This window comes from Microcebus murinus, chromosome 11 (assembly GCF_040939455.1).
Source record: "Microcebus murinus isolate Inina chromosome 11, M.murinus_Inina_mat1.0, whole genome shotgun sequence".
Classification (NCBI taxonomy): domain Eukaryota; kingdom Metazoa; phylum Chordata; class Mammalia; order Primates; family Cheirogaleidae; genus Microcebus; species Microcebus murinus.
The window spans coordinates 98,169,263-98,187,975 of record NC_134114.1 but is presented as its reverse complement, the minus strand read 5'-3'; positions in this window follow the sequence as shown (position 1 = coordinate 98,187,975).

Sequence of the window (18,713 nt, the reverse complement as noted above, 5' to 3'; positions counted from 1 at the left end):
GTGAATCTCTGTATATGGCTATATGTAGATTTGATGTGGCCTTTGCTTGTCTTTCTACAACACAAGAGTTGGGTTGGAAAGCCTGAAAAGACTTGTTGAGCCCCCTTATTGGAAAAGGAATGGATTTTGAAGCATATTTGGGGAATAAGGTTCTAGGGGGAGAAACCGGACAGACTTGAGGCATAGGAAAATTGTTGTTCACGTTTTCCAATTAACTTCTGTGACTCTGGATGAGTGAAAAGGATTTAAAATCCAACAACAAGGAAGTCTCTAAATCATGGTTGCAATTAATAGGAAGATAGATTTTAGGCTGGGGGTGGGGCACATCTTATTAGAGTGGAGAAGAATGTATTTATTTGCCTGTCTAGAGTTCTATCATCTGAACATGAAGGGGATAAAGAAAGGATAACAGAAACACCTAGATTAAAGTCTGTGGAAGAGCTGGTTGACATGAAAAGAATATTATGGGAGCTTCTGAGGGGTTTACAATTGAAAATTGTCAAGAACCAAAAGTAACACTTGAAACCTTAAACCTTCATCTCTAATGTGATATGGACATAGATAGCAAGCAAGGTGAACAAAATGAGCCTAAAACCATAATCAGCAATGCAGGGGAGTAGTTGAGGCAGGCCCGTGAGATTAGCTATTTTTCCCTGTGGAGCCAAGTCCCTAAGATAGGGGTCGCTATAAAGGATAAGGAAACTGATAAGAAATAAAGAGAATAAAAGAATATATAGAGACTAAGGTATAGTTTATAGTTTTATATACAAAAAGATTAGATATAACATAGCGGGGTATTTAGGAGACTGGCGTATCTTTATGAACGCCAGCAATATGGTTAGATTTATATAGGTTTTTATAATCATAGACATCAATTATTAGTTGTTAGGGTAACATATTTGCATACCAGGGAATGTAGTTGTTAGAGGATATAGGTAGTAGGTTGGGGTCAAAAGTGTTTTTAAGGGGTTTTTAATCTATCTAGGTGAACAAACAGGTATTAAGTCTTTTAGGGGCTAATTTTTAAGTTTTAGTAGGTAGTTGTCAATTAACAAAAGTATAACAAAAGAGGTATAATGACTCTATATTTCTTTGATTAGTTATGGTGGACTTAAAGGCAGACAGACAGGAGAGAGCAGGAAGCCCATCTCCAAGAAACATGTTGTTTATAACCACCAGGGCCCATCTCTGGGCAAAGGGCACTCAATGTCTCCGGCTCCCATCCTGTGGGCTGTATTTGCCTTGTCTTGTCTTTCAAGACACAGGGAAGCTCACAGATTTTGAGATACTGGAAGCCTTCCTGGAAAACATCCCCACCAGAGATTTGAGAGCTCCTCCATGATAGCAGCCTCTAATAAGTGAACCACTGAGTCCATGCATTCCTTCAGGGCAAAACCCTGCAAACTCCTCTTTCTGTCTTTAATATAGTAATATAGGGAGATATAATAAAATAATGGTCTTATGAGCCACATCTCATTAATTCCTCAACCATATTTTCCCAACACAGCAGGTGTGAATTCAGATGCATCACTCAGTCTACTGTGCCCCAGCCCTCGATTGGGAAAGCACAGTGACAGGGCGGGGAGAGAGGGGAGGGGGCCTGTCAAGCCGCTACACACCTGGGAGGGAACCCTGCCCTGCTGGCACAAACACCCTGCAGAGCAGGAGAGAGGCTGCAGGGAGAAGAAAGGCATTTTGTTGTTTTACATGTACAACTGAGGCCTCTGGAGAGGCAGGTAATACAAATAACGCGTTCCTGATACACAGACCCCCAAACTGTCACAGCAACAACGCGCGGTGGTGAGGGAGCGTGTCAGGAAGCCAGGCGTCTGCCTGCTGTCTCACTTGGCTGAAGCCAACCAAGTTCTTTTCTGGCCTTATTAACAATTACATTTACAAAGAAAAATGTCAATTCTACAAGCCAGTGGTCCTATTTGTCATCCAGTGTGGATATTTTGATATTTTGATGGCTTTAGGCCATTTGAACAGTATTTTCCACCTGAAGAACAATAAGACTAATAAGAAGTTGCAATTCTCCCAGGATGTAAATAAAATTTATGCCTGATAGTCGGCTTACTAAAACAATCAAAATAACCTAAAATGCTGTTTTCTTAATTTCAAAAATTCTTTTCTAATTTTCATTCAGATAATTTCTGTAGTCTTCCCTCCCCTTTGTCCTCTGTGACGGAAGAGGGACTGTGATTTTCCATGTGACATTATGTGAAATGCAGAAAAGCAACTGAGGGCAATGAAGGAAGGGAAAATGGAGCACAAGATGTGGTTCTCCAAAATAGTTTGTTAACAAGAAGATGATGTGAAGAGTTTGGTTTGGCCTTGCTGTGCTGTAGTGTTTTTAAAAAGCAAAGTAGCAGGAAATAATCTTGGAGAGATGGTTGGCAGTCAGATCGTGGAAACCTTGAGTGCCAAGCTGAGTTGTTTGAGTCTTATATTTAAGGTGTAGGAAGGCTCAAAATGTTTCAGCAGAAAATGTCAAAATGAGAATGATTTTTAAGAGTACTAATTTGGATGCCTTGCATAGCTAGGGTAAATGTGTGAGTCGAGGGTTAGGATACTGAAAACAGGGAAACTAGACAGGAGAACATTGCAACAGAGTAAGCATGAGCTGAGAAAGGCCTGAACTAGATGGGTGGCAATGGGAGAGAGATGACACAGAGGAAGAATTATCAGGGCTTGGTAAAGAAGAAGGGGAGAAGTGAGATCATGCTGAAATTTTGAGTACATGTGACCAGGATAATGAAAGAGAAGATAAAAATATGATTATTGATATATGACTTCCTGGCGGTGGCAGATCATCCAAGTGTAGAAATCCAGGAAGCAATTTGAGATATAGGACGGCAAGGAGTCAGAATTTGGAGGTGAAAATACAGATTTGCAAATTCATTTCTGTAGAGCTAATAGTGGAAGCTACAATAATAACAGCTTCAAGTAAAATTGTTATAATTACTTTTGCCAATTTTTTTTTCTTTTAGTGAATATGATTTAAGGTAGGTTTTTTTCATGTCTTTCTCCAAAGTCAGGGTTCAGTTGTAGACAACAGACTGCAGCCTGTGTTCAGAGGTTTGTGAAATCACTGCGGTGGAGGGCGCTGGAGAAACAGACTTGGGCTAAGCTCCGAATGACGCCCAGTCCCGCGGAGAGCCGGGCGCAGGGGCGGCCCAGCCTCCCTCCCCCAGGGCGGGTCCCGGCCGGGCCTGCGCCCCCGCCCACGCAGCGAGGCCGCCTGGACACAGCCTTGCGGGGCATGCGCGCACCCAGCCGGGCCTCTCCACGGGAGTCACTCTGAACCGGAGTCTGAAACCTTGCGTGTAAAGAGACCAGAAGACGTTGTTTTCAGCTTTGCAGTGCCCGCGGGATGGAGAGCCGTGGGCATCCATGTCGATGGAGTAAAGCAACCCTCGACACCCCAGTCTTTCACAGTAAATATCTAGAATCAAGTCGAACTTCGAGTTCCTATGATTTTTTTTGCAAGTGAACCAACAATGTTATGCATTATCCTCCCCGCAAAAAGGCAGTTCATATAGCAGAATTAAAGAGAACCAATTTCATCCGTCATTCTGTTGGTCACACTCCAAAGTGGCCAAAGTTCATGGATCTGCAAAGACTCAACACGCACACATTCCGCGCGCCCTGGGCGCGGGGAGGACAGGCGCCGCCGAGAGCCACCTGTGCTGGCGGGCTGGAGGCCGGCGCGGGCTGAAGGCCGGGCGGGACGGGCTGGAGGCCGGCGCGGGCTGGAGGCCGGGCGGGGCAGGCGGGAGGCCGGGGCGGGCGGGAGGCGGGCGCGCGCGGGCGGGAGGCGGGCGCGGGCAGGCGGGTGCGGGTTTGAGGCCGGGGCGGGTTTGAGGCCGGGGCGGGTTTGAGGCCGGGGCGGGTTTGAGGCCGGGGCGGGTTTGAGGCCGGGGCGGGTTTGAGGCCGGGGCGGGCTGGAGCGGGCGCAGGCAGGCGGGTGCAGGTTTGAGGCCGGGGCGGGCGGGAGGCGGGCGCGGGTTTGTGGCCGGGGCGGGCGGGAGGCCGGGCGCGGGCAGGCGGATGCGGGTTTGTGGCCGGGGCGGGCGGGAGGCCGGGCGCGGGCGCGGGTTTGTGGCCGGGGCGGGCGGGAGGCGGGCGCGGGTTTGTGGCCGGGGCGGGCGGGAGGCGGGCGCGGGTTTGTGGCCGGGGCGGGCGGGAGGCGGGCGCGGGTTTGTGGCCGGCGCGGGCGGGAGGCCGGGCGCGGGCAGGCGGGTGCGGGTTTGTGGCCGGGGCGGGCGGGAGGCCGGGCGCGGGCAGGCGGGTGCGGGTTTGTGGCCGGGGCGGGCGGGAGGCCGGGCGCGGGCAGGCGGGTGCGGGTTTGTGGCCGGCGCGGGCGGGAGGCCGGGCGCGGGCAGGCGGGTGCGGGTTTGTGGCCGGGGCGGGCTGGAGGCCGGCGCGGGCGGGCTGCGCCCCGGGTTCCGGAAAGGCGGTCGCTGGGCGCGGACGGGGCTGCCCCGCCGGGCTGCGACCCGCGCCGTCAGGGACACGCGCACTGCTTTGTCACCGCAGAGTGCTTCCCTCGTGCTGCATTTTAGTTACTTACCTGCGTGCCATTTGTGTAAGGCTGGCCGTGGCCCCTCTCTTCCCTAGATCAAAAGAGAAAAGGCTCATGACACCAGACCCGCCAAGGACTTGCCAAGGACGACTGCCCGCTGAAAAGTACCACACCGGGATAAGAGAGTTTTGGCTCCTGGATTCCGCAAATACCACCGGCCCCTCCTATTTTTCAATGACCACCAAAGGCAGCCCCAGCTCTTCCCGCCAAAAGTCCCTAGCTGGGCTCAAATGGTATAAAAGGCCTCACCCTCTTCAAACAAATGCGACTTCTGCCCCACCCCCTTTGGGACACCAGAACCTCACCCGGGAGTGCATAATAAAGCCACATGGTTTGGCCCCACTCTTTCTCTGTTTCTTTCACTGCCAAAAAACCTTACAATTTTAAAATTGAGCTACTCAAAGGCAGAGACAGTCATTTTAAAAATCATGATCTATCAAGTATTTTACATATATTCTCTCATTCAGTTTTTAAAATACATCTAGAGGAAACAGGCTCAGAGGGGTTAAATATGCCCCAGTGTCATGTAAATACTTGGCAGAAACAGGGCTTGAAGCTGGGTCATGTTTTATGTCTGTAGCCAGCACGGTGCTTGGCGTCGGCTGTGTGGAGGGCCCACGGCCGCTCATCAATGAGAGAGTGATTCAGTGACTGGACTGTATGCTACAAACTACAAGAAAGCCTTTTGCCCATCGCTGAAAAATATCAGTTTTCAGTTATCCTGTCAGTTACTCTCACAGCGCTGGGCATGCTGCAGACTTTAATTCAAAACAGACCTGACTGCCTAGGAGAAGAAGACTATTTCACAAAACCAAATTACTGGGAAAAGTGTAGTAACCACCTCACTTATGGTCTTCTACAGAGCCTGGCTTTCCCAATAATGTGGTTCATGTCTTAATGATTATTTAAAGATCCATTTTAATACTACAGAGTCAGAAACATGCAAACAGGAAACAAGAGAAGAAGGCTTCCCGCCATTGTATGAGTTGGGCATTGCCATGCCCTGTGTTCAGATGGGAGATTTACTTTTGCTAAAATGGTAAGACCTACCTAAGGAACTCTGGCAGAACAATTTATTCCCCTGGGCTTGTATAGTAATTATTGATGATTAGTTTTGGGTACCACTGTCTCCTGTGTTCCCAAAGGAGTTTCTTGTTATGATTTGAATGAATAAAGACCTTTTCCAACTAGACTGGTTTTAGATCTAATGTTCCTTGTTTGCTGGCATTATTCATAAATGGCAGCCAGGTGTCCGAGTTATTTTTTGGCTTTCCTTTTCTGCTTTGAAGTGGGTTTTTCCATCAGCAGATCTCTTTCCACATTTACCACCGTCGGGGTGGAGACAAGCAGTGGCCATGTGCTTCCAGGGTGCTGTGCTGAGAATGGTGGACTCTCTATTCCCCTGGGTCCATGAGCTCACCCTGTTTCCATGTGTCACCCCACATGTGTTGGATCCTGGTGGAAAAATAGCTGGGTTTGAGTGGAAATAGCAGGGAGTGGGATGGCTATATTTCAAAGCTTTTATTTCCTTTTCCTCAGCCTGCAGGAATGGCTCACAGTAGGGTTAATGAGTGTGCAGCTCTGCACACATTCCCTCCTTTGCTTTTCTCTTTCACTCTTCTTTTCTCTATCACCGTTCCTAATCTTAAAAACCAAATAGTGTTCACAATGTCTGTCTCTTGGGAATATTAATTTTATTTTGATTACAAATTTTTAAAAAATCTAAGCTCTTAGGAATTCTACTCATATAACCACAGATTTTCCCCCAATATATTAATATCACCTACTGTAAATTTAGTTCTTGTCTTTTTCTTGGGAGTGGGTAGAAATTTGGGCAGAGTCACTGTGATATGTGATGGACCTGTGGCAGTAGAAATGGAGAGGCTTGGTTTCTGGTCCTAGCTCTGTCTCTAACTAAATGACTGTTTCAGACAAGTCATTTGTTTGTTTGTTTGGTCAGGGTCTGGAGAACAAGAAAGTTGAAGGCTAACAAGATATCTCTAAAATCCTTTCCAGATTTAAAAAAACAAGATTCTGGGATTTTTATCCATCTAGTTTTAGACTTTTTTTGTGTGTTGGTTCTCCAGAATTTGAGTGAAGTAGAATTTGGAGGAAGTACAAAGTGTGAACAGGGCTATTTTTATATGAGAAGGATTTTCTACCATAAACACATTCTCCATTTATTTAATGATTCTGTACTTTCACTATGAATCAAATTCTTCTTCAAAATTATCTGTAGTTCATAATATATTTAGAACCATTGGAATATAATTAGATCTAGTTAAACAACTCTCAGATTAACCATTAAATTGTCTCTGGAACTATATTAGTTTATTGAAAACAGGGCCCTAATGTCTCCCTAAAAAGAAACAGAATAATTTATTTTAAGAAGAAACTTACTGTAATGGATTAGTCTGGGAGTTTGTACTCAGGATTCTATCTTCTATTCTCCTCCTCCCTACCTTTATTTTTTGTACTTGATTTACTACTTACCTTCAACAAACTCAGTTCATCTCTCTGGGCCACAATTGCCCAGCTAAAGAACAGTGAGACTGTTTCAAAGTTATCTAGAATTTAAGGGTTACCAAGTTAAACTCTGTAACATGTTTTGAGATAGTTGAATAAAAACTGATAAGGACAAAATCTTATTTTAGTCTCATTTTCCTCTTCATACCATTAAAAAGATTCAATATGAGAAATGCTATTTCAGTTTTCTAAGCAGAATTTTTGAAAATGTTGACTGTAATGGCAGCATTTAAAAAAATTCATCAGGCATTTATTGAGCATAAGCATTAGCATTATTTATTAAACTTCAATCATTAGCATTGCATTTTTTTTTTTTTTGAGACAGAGTCTCGCTTTGTTGCCCAGGCTAGAGTGAGTGCCGTGGCGTCAGCCTAGCTCACAGCAACCTCAAACTCCTGGGCTCAGGCGATCCTGCTGCCTCAGCCTCCCGAGTAGCTGGGACTACAGGCATGCGCCACCATGCCCGGCTAATTTTTTCTATATATATTAGTTGGCCAATTAATTTCTCTCTATTTATAGTCGAGACAGGGTCTCACTCTTGCTCAGGCTGGTTTTGAACTCCTGACCTCGAGCAGTCCGCCGGCCTCGGCCTCCCTGAGTGCTAGGATTACAGCGTGAGCCACCGCGCCCGGCCAGCATTGCATCTTTTTCTGGGCACTATCCAATTTCTTTTCACGTCTTGGTAATTAAAGCTATCCCATATCCACTAACAAGAGGGTGACTTCACTTTGTGCCAGATAGAAACTCTAGCTCTCGATGGAGAGATTGGATTGTTTCATTTTATGTAGAGTGGAGCAGAAGGATGCCTTTCTTGGTTTTATAAAGATCACTTTTATCCAAGAACCTTTATTCTCTGGCCTAACTGAGCCACAAATGCCATTTAAAGTAGAGTAGTGCCCATGACTGATAAACATGACTGCACAGAGACATGCCTAGTGACAATCTGGAGATTCTGCCCTTTACCTTGGGAGTGGAATTTTCAAATCCACATATCTTTTCAGTTAAATACTTATCTCGTGCAATGGATAATTTAAAACTATGGTCCCTGACCCCTGGGCCTTGGAATGGTACCTGTCCCTGGGCTGTTAGGAACTGGGCTGTACAGCAGGACGTGAGCAAAATGTTATCTGTATTTACAGTTGCTCCCCGTCACTCGAATCTCGGCCTGAGCTCCACCTGCTGTCAGATCAGCAGCAGCATTAGATGCTCATAAGAGCACGAAACCCACTGTAAACTGCGCTTGGAAAGGATCTAGGCCGTGCTCCTTACGAGAATCTAAAGCCTGATGATCTGAGGCCATGATGCCAGCACTGGGAGCGGCTGCAAATACAGATTACCATTAGCAGGGAGGTTTGACTGTGCAATAAATGTAATGTGCTTGAATCATCTCGAAACCATCCTCCCCACCCCTGCCCTTGTCATGGAAAAATTGTTTTTCATGAAGTCTCTGGTGCCAAAAAGGTTGAGGACCACTGATTTAAAACATTAAGAACTTATTTTGCTTTGAAATGGCTGGCATGGGAACTAACCACATTATTGGCATCTAGAGCCTTTATTGTTTAATTTCTTCATGGTTTTCAAATGTTGTAACAGTTGAAGTTCTGCTAGGTCAGTAAGATGGGCATTTTACCTGCCAATGTTTGCAAACACAAGGGTGAATCTGGTTTTAGGGGGCCTAAAGCTTACATAATTGGTGGGGGGCCCTTTAAGGAAAAGAATATAAAGTAGGTATGATGGTGATATATACTTAGAAAAAGAAATCACACTCACAAATTTAAAATAGCTGACAGATACCACAAATTAAATTAAATTAAATTCCTGAAATTAAACTGCCTTTTTCCTAACATGTTTGGATATATGCTTTTTGACTGCCTCTTCATATATCAATAATTTAAAATATTTATATCATTTTCTATGGAGAAATAGAATAATCTTTTCACTAACATGGTCAATTGAAATTAGTGTTTTATTATTAACCATTTACAAAAGTTTCTTTTATTTCCACAACCTATTATTGGACATGTAAAATTATAAATTATTGTCAAATCTAGGGCACCTCTAAAAGTTTCTTTCACCTATAAGCTTGCATATGTACTCTCTCTAGTGTTCCTCCAAACACAGAAATTGTAATACATATTATTTTATGCAAGTGCCATCAAAAGAAAAAATTATGGTGCATTTGTAAATGTATATATTGCATTGTTGAGTATATCATTGACAGAGAACTTCTACTTTCACTACACATTTATAGAATCTTCATTTTCTACTCATGCCTTCACACGTCTGATGCTCGGAGAATACTCTGCAAACTAGCTTCTCGCTGTCTCTGTTTCCAGCTTCACCCACACACTTCTGTTGCTGGGAGCCACAGGACATGTTCATATCACAACACACAATCTAGCTCTGCACATACGTGTTGTGATGCCAGGTGAGTCAGCATTGGGAATATTCTTGAAAACTATTTCTTATACTGGGTTGGCTAGCAATGACTAATTTACACAAGAAAATGATTATGAATCATATGAATACATCTCATTTAAAGCCAAACTAAATGTATACTCTATTCGTTTTCCCTTAGGTGGACCTTGAAAATGCCTGCAGGCAGTTCACAACCAACAGCCTAAATGGTTAAGTGAGTCAGGACATAGGAGTGGACAGAGACCGTGATCTTAACTAATTGCTGCTTAAAAGACCTTATTTTTTTGTTTGTTTGTTTGCATATTTTACAGAAATATCGTCTGAACACATTGCTGGGGTCCCTCCTAGGACCTCAGAAGGTGCCTGCGGATTCTGGAAAACCTGACTCTGACCAAGTGCCTGGTCTCTTTGACTTTGGAGATCTTGTTCTTTATGTCCCTGGTGTGAACACCCTCTTGAGGCACCAGAGCGTGGTGTCTTTAGCAGAAGTAGACCTCTCTCTTTCTGCCCTCCATGCTTCCTTTGGTTTCTGGTATCCCCAAAGCCCAGCATTGTCCTTGGGACACAGCATGTGGAGAGATGAGAAGACGGGCTCTTCCCAGAGTTCAAATCCTACTTTGCCATTTGACTTTTGGCAAATTAGTTTGTTTATGAGCCTCAATTGTGAATTGAGGTTAAAAGTTTCTGTGAGAATCAGAGATAATACATGTGAATTAGTTAATTTTTGTCAGCCTTGGTTTACTCATTTATAAAATGAAATTAAAAATGAGTTCTTGAAAGGTTGTTTCAAGGAACAGAGATAATGCATATAAGTTAATTAGCACAGTGCTTGGAATATAGACAGAATTGATAAGTAAATCATCACCACTTGTGGAAAAGGCTCACCAAATATTCTTGTACTCTCGTATACTTTCCAGTCTACTTTGTAGTTAGGTTAGAGTCATGTGACTAGCTCTGACCAATGAAATGTGAGAGGAAAGTGGCATTTCTGGGCTAAGACAGTTCAAAGCCAGTGTATTTATTGCCTGCATTTCCTTTTACCTCTGCAGCAGATACCTTGGAAATAGTATAGCTGCAATACACAAGGACCTTGGATCCCTGAATCTCTACCAAAGGAGAACTTTTAGGAAAGCTTCTGCACTATATTGGACTTTGTGTGAACATGAATAAAATTTGATTGTGTTATGCCACTATGATTTTGATTACTACAGTTAACCTAGCATTATCCAGTCATTATTGTTCTTGTTATTACTACTGTTGAATTGAACAGAACTATCCACAAACTTTGGCATTTTTAGTGATACATGGGTCTAGATGTCATCTCCTACCCTCAGTAATGGGGACAGAAAAATATTCTTGTTGCAAATCAAACATCTAGTTCTTTCACAAACATAGATTCCGAGAAAGTCAAATGAAAATAAAATGGGAAGGAGAACAAAGTGTACTAAACTTTCCATTTGGCTCACCAGCTAATCCTCTTTATTCTGGCTACTGTATTTCTTTCAAACCCTGATTCTAAAAGTCAATGCATATTTTTGTGATTAACTAAAAAATGATGTCCTTTTCTATCAAAGTTTTAGAAATTATGTTTTCTCCCTTCTAAATTTCCTTGGCTCACCAATACTCTAAGCCTTAAAACAGAAAAGGTCTAATTCTTATGCACTACCTTTCCCAATAGGAATAAACTCCATAATCACTGATTCTTTGGTAGGTGGCTGGTAGGTCACATTCAGAGTTTGGGCATCAGCAAGCACCAGTGTAGAGCAACTATGTATGTTTTTGTTTTTGGAGGAACCATTACTTCAACTATTTGGTAAACCTCTATTTAAATGGTGAATTACACTTTTAAATGGTGTAATTCTAAATGTGGTTCCATTTGCCCAGCTGTCTTTGGGAAGATTGCTGGAAATTCTAGCTTTGATGGGCTGTTTCCTGGATTCTGTGCAGTTGTTACTTGGAGCTTCCAGAAGTAGACATGATTCAAGGGACCAGAGCAAAGCACAGCAAGAGGTTAGTACTGAAGAAGTAATATGGGCGCCAGACTGGAGCCAGGTGTGACGCTCCACAGACGTGTAAGAACACAGGTCAGGAGGTTGGGAAATAAGGAAGGACACCAGATGATTTGGGAAGTAGACCCTTTTCCCTTTTCCCAAGGAAGAAGTGCTGGATCTTGTTCTTTCTGAATGCTATCTTGACACCTGGAACGGGAACAGGCAGGCAGCAAGGGTGGAGGCGGATCACAGGTTTAGGGATGTGGAATTAAGTTAGACTTTCAGGCTAGTTAGAGAAAAGTGATAAGGCTTTTGACATAAGGAAAAATGTTAATGTTTATGAAACTTGACAATGTTATAAAAGAAATATATGCACATGGATTAGAAGAATAAACAGTAACATCTGACAGCACATTGAGGTTAAGGGGTTTCGTAAAATTAGTCTAAGTATTGACAAAGGGTTATACTACCAGCTTATGTATGGTCCTTGTTTCCACATATTCCATGACAGAAAGAAGAACAAAGATTTAAAAAAAAGAAAGAAAGAAAAGAAAAGGGGGGGGGAAGAAATCACATCTAATAGACTCATTAAATCTCCAACTGAACCACTGGATAGTGATATCAGGTAGGCCTAACTTGAAAAGTGTTTTTGCTAGTGGTGAGACATGAATATAAATTCTGAAAAATGTGAAGAAATCAACATAATAAATTGCAGATATATTCCCAATAAAGATAAATGCAGAGGAAAGGGGCAGGGAGCAGGTACTTTGAAAGCAGGAAGCCTCTTCATGCTGTTTCCTAAGTAGAATCATTTTCCAAATTACCGCAAAGCTCTGGTTTACTAACACTAGCAACAGACAAGTAGTTCCCCTAAGTCATATAAGAGATCCCCCTGGAAAAGGAGAAGGAACTCCTCCCCTGCGGGATGCAGCTGCCCTGCCCTTGAGAGCAGCTGCGTCCACGAGGAGCCCTGCCTGCCTGCAGCCCTCCCCTGGGCCAGTGCTGCCGGGCTCACCACCTGCTGGTCTCGCTGCCTACCCCTCTGCTAGTCCTTTCCTAATATTGGTGCTAAGCCTTTAGCTAGCATCAGAATCACCTGGAGGGATTGTAAAAGCACAGGTTGCTGGCCTGACTTCCAGAGTTTCTGATTCAGCAGGTCTGGGTTGGGGCCCAAGAATGTGTGTTTCTAGCTGGTCCTTGTAGGAAATAGGAACTGTAGAAAAAGTAAGGCTAACAGCTTCTTCTAGCTTCTGTTCCCTAAGCTTGCTTACAATATGTATAGTTTGAGTGAAGCCATATAGGTTTCAGCGGGTGCTGGGCCCCAAAAGGGTGGTAACTGCAGGTCATTTCCCGATAAGAGGATGGAAAGTCTCAGGGAAGCCAAGTTAATGCAACAAAAGGCTGAAATAAAATGCAGAGAAAAAGCCCTGGTTCTAGAACCAATCAACTGACAGCCCGGGACCAACCAGAGCCAATCAGAAAAGGGATGCAATAAAATGCTGGGGAAAATTGTGGGAGGAGGGAAGAAAAGGAAAGGTATTTAAGAGATATCTGTAGCCCAAGGAGGGGTCCTTTTCAGAATAGAGGCCACTGCGCTGGTGCTCTGAGACTCGGACCCTAGCTCGAGCTAGTCATTAAAACTCCTCTTGGTGATTTCAGCCTTAGTGACTCTGTCTCTGTTCTGCGGTACTGCAGATTCCAGCTCTAACAGTCCTCTGGAGATACAGCTGCTGCTAGTCAGGGCCACCCTTGGAGAAACACGGCTGCCTAACCACTGTAGGGGAGGTGTTGTTTTTATAGTCATTTATTAGCAAAAATAGATCATTCTCTGTGATCTTGGAGTATACTTACCAATCACTTTTTACCTAGATTCTGAGTATTTAAAATTTTTCTAAAGATCTGTGAATCACAAAATCAGACAAGTGCTGGCATTACCTTATAGGGCCAGATTTTCTACTTTCATGCTCTTCTTTCTTTCTTTATCAAGCTTTAAATACAGTTTCCCCTTTGTGCTCCAACTCAACTTTCCTGAGCTTTGGGGTAAAGTCTTCCTCAATGTCCAACTGTTAATCAGTAACAGGCTTGTCCTCTACCTGTTTTTCTTCTTCCCGGGTCAGGACGGTGGTCTACAGAATACACCATGAGCACTGTAAATGGACACGGTTATAGTCAGTCCTACTTACAGTCAGCTCCCTTCTCAGAAACACCGCTGCTCAGTGCTAGCTGCTCTCTGTTCTGTTTTTGATCTATTGTTTTTTCCTATGTGGGTAACATGATATAGTTCTTGCAGATGAGAATCCCGTTTATTCCTTCTTTCATTAGTCCTCCTGAAAATGCTTTGTTTCTTTTCTGCAGGTTCATAACATGTGAGCATCAGTCACTTTCTATCATAAGGTCTCCCTACTTGACTTTTTCCTTTTGTTGTTATTATTACTTTATAGCAGTAAAATTTATGTAAATAAAGCTCATTCTTTTAATCTTGTGAAGTATATAATTAAGTAGCATTAAATACATTTACAAAATTATGCTATCCATTTCCTATTTCATCATCCTAAACAGAAACTCCAAACCTGTTAAAAAATAACTTTCTGTTCTCCTCTCCCTGGCCCTGGTAACCTCTTTCTGCTTTCTGCCTCCATGAATTTGCCAATTCTAGGTGCCTCATACAAATGGAATCCTATAATATTTGGCCTTTTGTGTCAGGCTCAATTCACTGCATTTACCATATGTTTTTAAGGTTCATCTTTGCTTACTTTTATAATCTATATTTCTTATTAGGTATCTGCAGTGGAGCTTGCATTTTCTCTAGTGCCCTTTTCTAGAATGAAGCTCACTTTTTCATTTATGACCATCTTCCTTTAAAAAAAAACAAAACTGTGTCTACTTATCCTAAAAGTATGGGTTCTAGCATCATTTTTGGTTGGCATTTACTAGCAGGTGAATAGAATTTTTGTGCTGATTATTCATCCTTTGACTCAAGTGCCGGGCACCAGTGAAATCTCTGTTGTCATCTCGTTCCATAAGCAACCACAGTAAGTAGAGTTTTCCCCAAATATTTTAGGAGTCTCTTAGAATTTCTCCAAGAGCTCTCTTTCTAGATCCTTCTAGAAGTAATCTTTAAAGCTGAAATCCTTATAAGGAGGGGAAGGGAAGTACCTGTTAGAAGTTGTTTTATTTGGCCTTATCTGCTAAGCAACTGTCTCTTTAGCATTCTGTCATTAACATGGTTGTTGTTTTTTCTCACATAATCACTGAAGAAAATCAGTAGATGCTAGGATTGTAAAAAAGTTTAAAGGACAGGGGAATCTTTTAATCACCTTTAACTATATTTTGTTTCGTAAGTCTATGCCTTATATCTCACAAGGCAGAGCCTATGCTTCCTTGCCAAAGGGGGGAGGAAAATCAACAGTGTTCTGATAGATATGGTTAGAGTGGGGTGATATCATAGCTTTTGCTTATCTATGAGTTCAGCTGCATATTGATTTATTAAAGTTGTGGAGAAGTTAACACAGCCTTCAGGCAAAGTTAGATAGTGTAGCCAAACCACTAGATCAAAATAAACCCAATGACTATGGATTCCTTTTCTGTCATTGTTAAGTCACACTAATCTGTAAACTGCTTGGAGTAGGGCTTGTGTTCAATGGCTGCCCCACTATCTGCTGGAGGACATCAAGCACCCGACTAATCAAAATGAGGATCTCATTAATACATACACACTGTCACACATGATTTGAAAACATCTAGGTAGCCAATAATTCCTTCTTCCTTCTTTTTAAAACATTGCTATTAGTACTAATTCGTGAATTGTGTTTTTTTTAAAGATACTATTTTCTTTCCTTTTATATATAACAAATTCCACCCACTCAGAAAGAATGGAGACTATGTGTTGTTTTTACTGAATTTCCAACTTAATGGGCCAAGCTTGGCTTCATTTCCAAGTTCAAAGTTACTTAAGCAAAATGGGAAACATAAATAACATTGTGTATCTCTGTTGTAGGCAGATAAAATAGAAAGTACACTTACAGAATGATTGGCTTTGCACATTTATTTTGCCTCAACTTGTGATATTACATTCCCCATCCATCATTAGGCATTCAGAAAGTTATGTTTAGAAAATGGCTCACACTATAGAATGAAAGAATAAAGAAATAATTGTTAAGGATGGAGCTTTAACTCCTCTGCCTTTCCTAAACTCTGTTTCTAAGAATTTGAAGCATTCAATCCATGTTGCTGCTGGCTGCTGAATTTTCCAGAATGGAACCTTAATGGCAACCTTAAACTCCTCGGCTCAAATGATCCTCCTGACTCAGCCTTCCAAGTAGCTGGGACTACAGGTGCACATCACCATGCCTAGTTAATCTTTTCTATTTTAGTAGAGACGGCTGCTCAGGCTGATTTAGAACTCCTGGCCTCAAGCAATCCTCCTGCCTTGGCCTCCAAGAGTGCTGGGATTATAGGCGTGAGCCAATGCGCTTGGCCCAGAATGGAAGTTTTTAACCAATATTAAAAAATAAAGTTTTGTATTTTGAGTTCTTTATTATATTTGAGTCTATAGTTGAGTCTCTAGTACCTTGAGTACCACAGATTCTTCAATTCAAATGTATTCAAACAAATATTTGAAAAAAACTTTGTTAAGCCCTGCTTCTTATTTGAATATTAGTAAGCAAAATTCCTTTTTGCAAAATGTTAACAATTTGGCAAGGGTAAGGGAGAAATAAGGTGAATATACACAGTCTATGGTTAAGGCAAAGTAGAGAAGATAAATGCTAAGGGGTGGTACAAAGTGCTCTAAATGGTTTAGCAGGGAGGAATAATTTTAGATAATAGCATTTGAGATGGATCTTGATACTCAAAGTTTAGTGTGCATCAGGCTTACCTGGAAGATTTGTCAAGATACAGATTGCTAGCCCCATACTCAATATTTTTGATTTAATAGGTCTGGGATGGGGCCTAAAATTTGTATTTTTAACAAATCCCCAGGTGGTTCTGGTACTGTTTTTCAGAGACAACACCTGAAGAGCCACTGCTTTAGAGAGATTGAAGGAAGTGCATAGTATCCAGCCCAGAGAAAGAGAATGAACAAATTTGAGAGGCAAGAAACTGAAGGGCACTTTAATAATAATAAACAATGAACTTTTCTGAGTTATTTCAATTTTGCCAATAAGGAGATTAATTTTCAGAGGTTGAAGAACCTGCTTAAGGTCACAGAGCTAATGAGTGGCAGAATGAGTATTTGAATCCATGGAATCAACAACTCAGAACCTTATGTCCAACTGCCATGATTGACAGTAGCAGACAGTACACCTTGATTGACACAGGCACTTTGTCAGGGAGTAATGGGAGTCAAGGCTTAGAGTGCAGGTTGCAGGTATATTTCTGAGGGCTTAAATGCTAGGTAAGGAACTTTGTACTTTGGTTGTCAATAGAGATGTATTAAAAAATTCTCAGCAGGATTAATTGATTGAGTGGCAATGTATATAATCAGGAGGGGGAAAAATGGAAACCCAGTTAGAGGCCTTTTATAAGATCCCAAGTAAGAGGAAAGGAAGGAGTAAGTTGGGGCATTTGCAGTTAGAATGTGGTGTAAGGAGTGGGGGTAAGAGCTGTTTTGTGGGCAGGCTACAGTGATGATTCTCAGTCTTTCCATGATTCAAATTATTTGGTTTATAAAGTGAACTGAATTTAGCTAAACAGAGAAACATGTTCTATCTGAGATAATTATTTTTCCTATTATGACACAAATCTAGATGGTAACAGTTCATAAGCATCAAGAGTTCAAAAATCACAACACTGTCCTGGTTTGGTAAGGATAAGCACTGAATGTGAGCAAATGCTCAGATATTTAAAAATAGTTTACTGTTTTCCATATCAGATCCCTATTGTTATGCCCACATCCAAGGTCAATCCCATAATCAACATTTTGAATATAAGTCTCATCTGCATTAATGTTTCAGGAGTTCTTCTGATGTCATCAAAGGCCAGTGGACTGTCTTAATCATCCTGAGACAATAGGTGTTACCATACTGATATAAAAAAATTTCACCCAAAATGAAGAAACCCATGTGGTTTTATGAGTGAGCATGTAATTTCCACTAGGTATTTTAAAAACTGAATGTATCTTTCCTGTCTTTTTGGTTCTAAAACTCCAGGATTTTGCTACCTGAGAATGTGTGGGGCCAATGATTAGGAGTTGGACCAGACTCTCTGGGTTCAGGTTTGGGTGGTTTGGAGGAGAGTGATGTATGACCAAGACAGGAAGGTCAGAAAAGCATGTACAGGGGAGAGCCGATGCATAGGTGAGGCGGAGGAGAGAGGCGTGCTGAGCTAGCTCCTTAATGCAGGGCCCACTGCACGATATTGTTACCAGTCAGCCCTTAGAAAAAGGAAGCCTTTCAGAGTCCAGAAAAACTACATTCACATTTCTCTCCAATGTGAAATATTTTAACCTGATGAACTTCTAGAATGCAATTTTCAGATAAAATAGAACTTTTCTAGTGGTGATGTATAAGTTCCACTTACACTTTTTGTCACTGCTCATACTCCCAAATGCTATGGAAAATACAGGATCATGATTCCTTTTGACATAACAATAGCAGCCCACAATACGTGGTCATGAAATAGTTGAGCAACAGACCTCCAGTGGCTGCAGCTGGAGAAAACACTGGGCAAGGTGATCCATGTTATGTACAACAGGATCTAGTTTGTCCTCCACAGTAGCATTTGGCCTGGAAGTCTGTCATTCTTATACTGTCAAGAGCGAGGGCACAAGGGAGGGGAATCTTTATAGAAACAAGTATTTTGCAGAGGATATGGGAAAGATGAGCATCTCTCCCAATGTGTCAGAATCTATGCCATAGCAAATTAGGAGCAACAATAGCTAGAGCTATAAATACATTTCATTATGTATATTTAGAAATTGAATTTTGAGCAATTACCATGAGAGATACTGAATACACACTGCAAATTAGCATGCCAACTTTGCTAAAGAAATAATAGCTCTGACACATATTAAGGGAAGAAGTGAAACTACACAAAAACAGGGGAATATCAGCAGATAACATGTAAACCCGGATGATAGGGAAAAAGGGTACAAGTAAGATCACAGCAGGTATATTATTCTTAGCCATGTATGGCTAAATGAGTCCCCACTCTCTAATGAGGAAAAAACAGAAGGAATGTCTGAAAGGGAATAA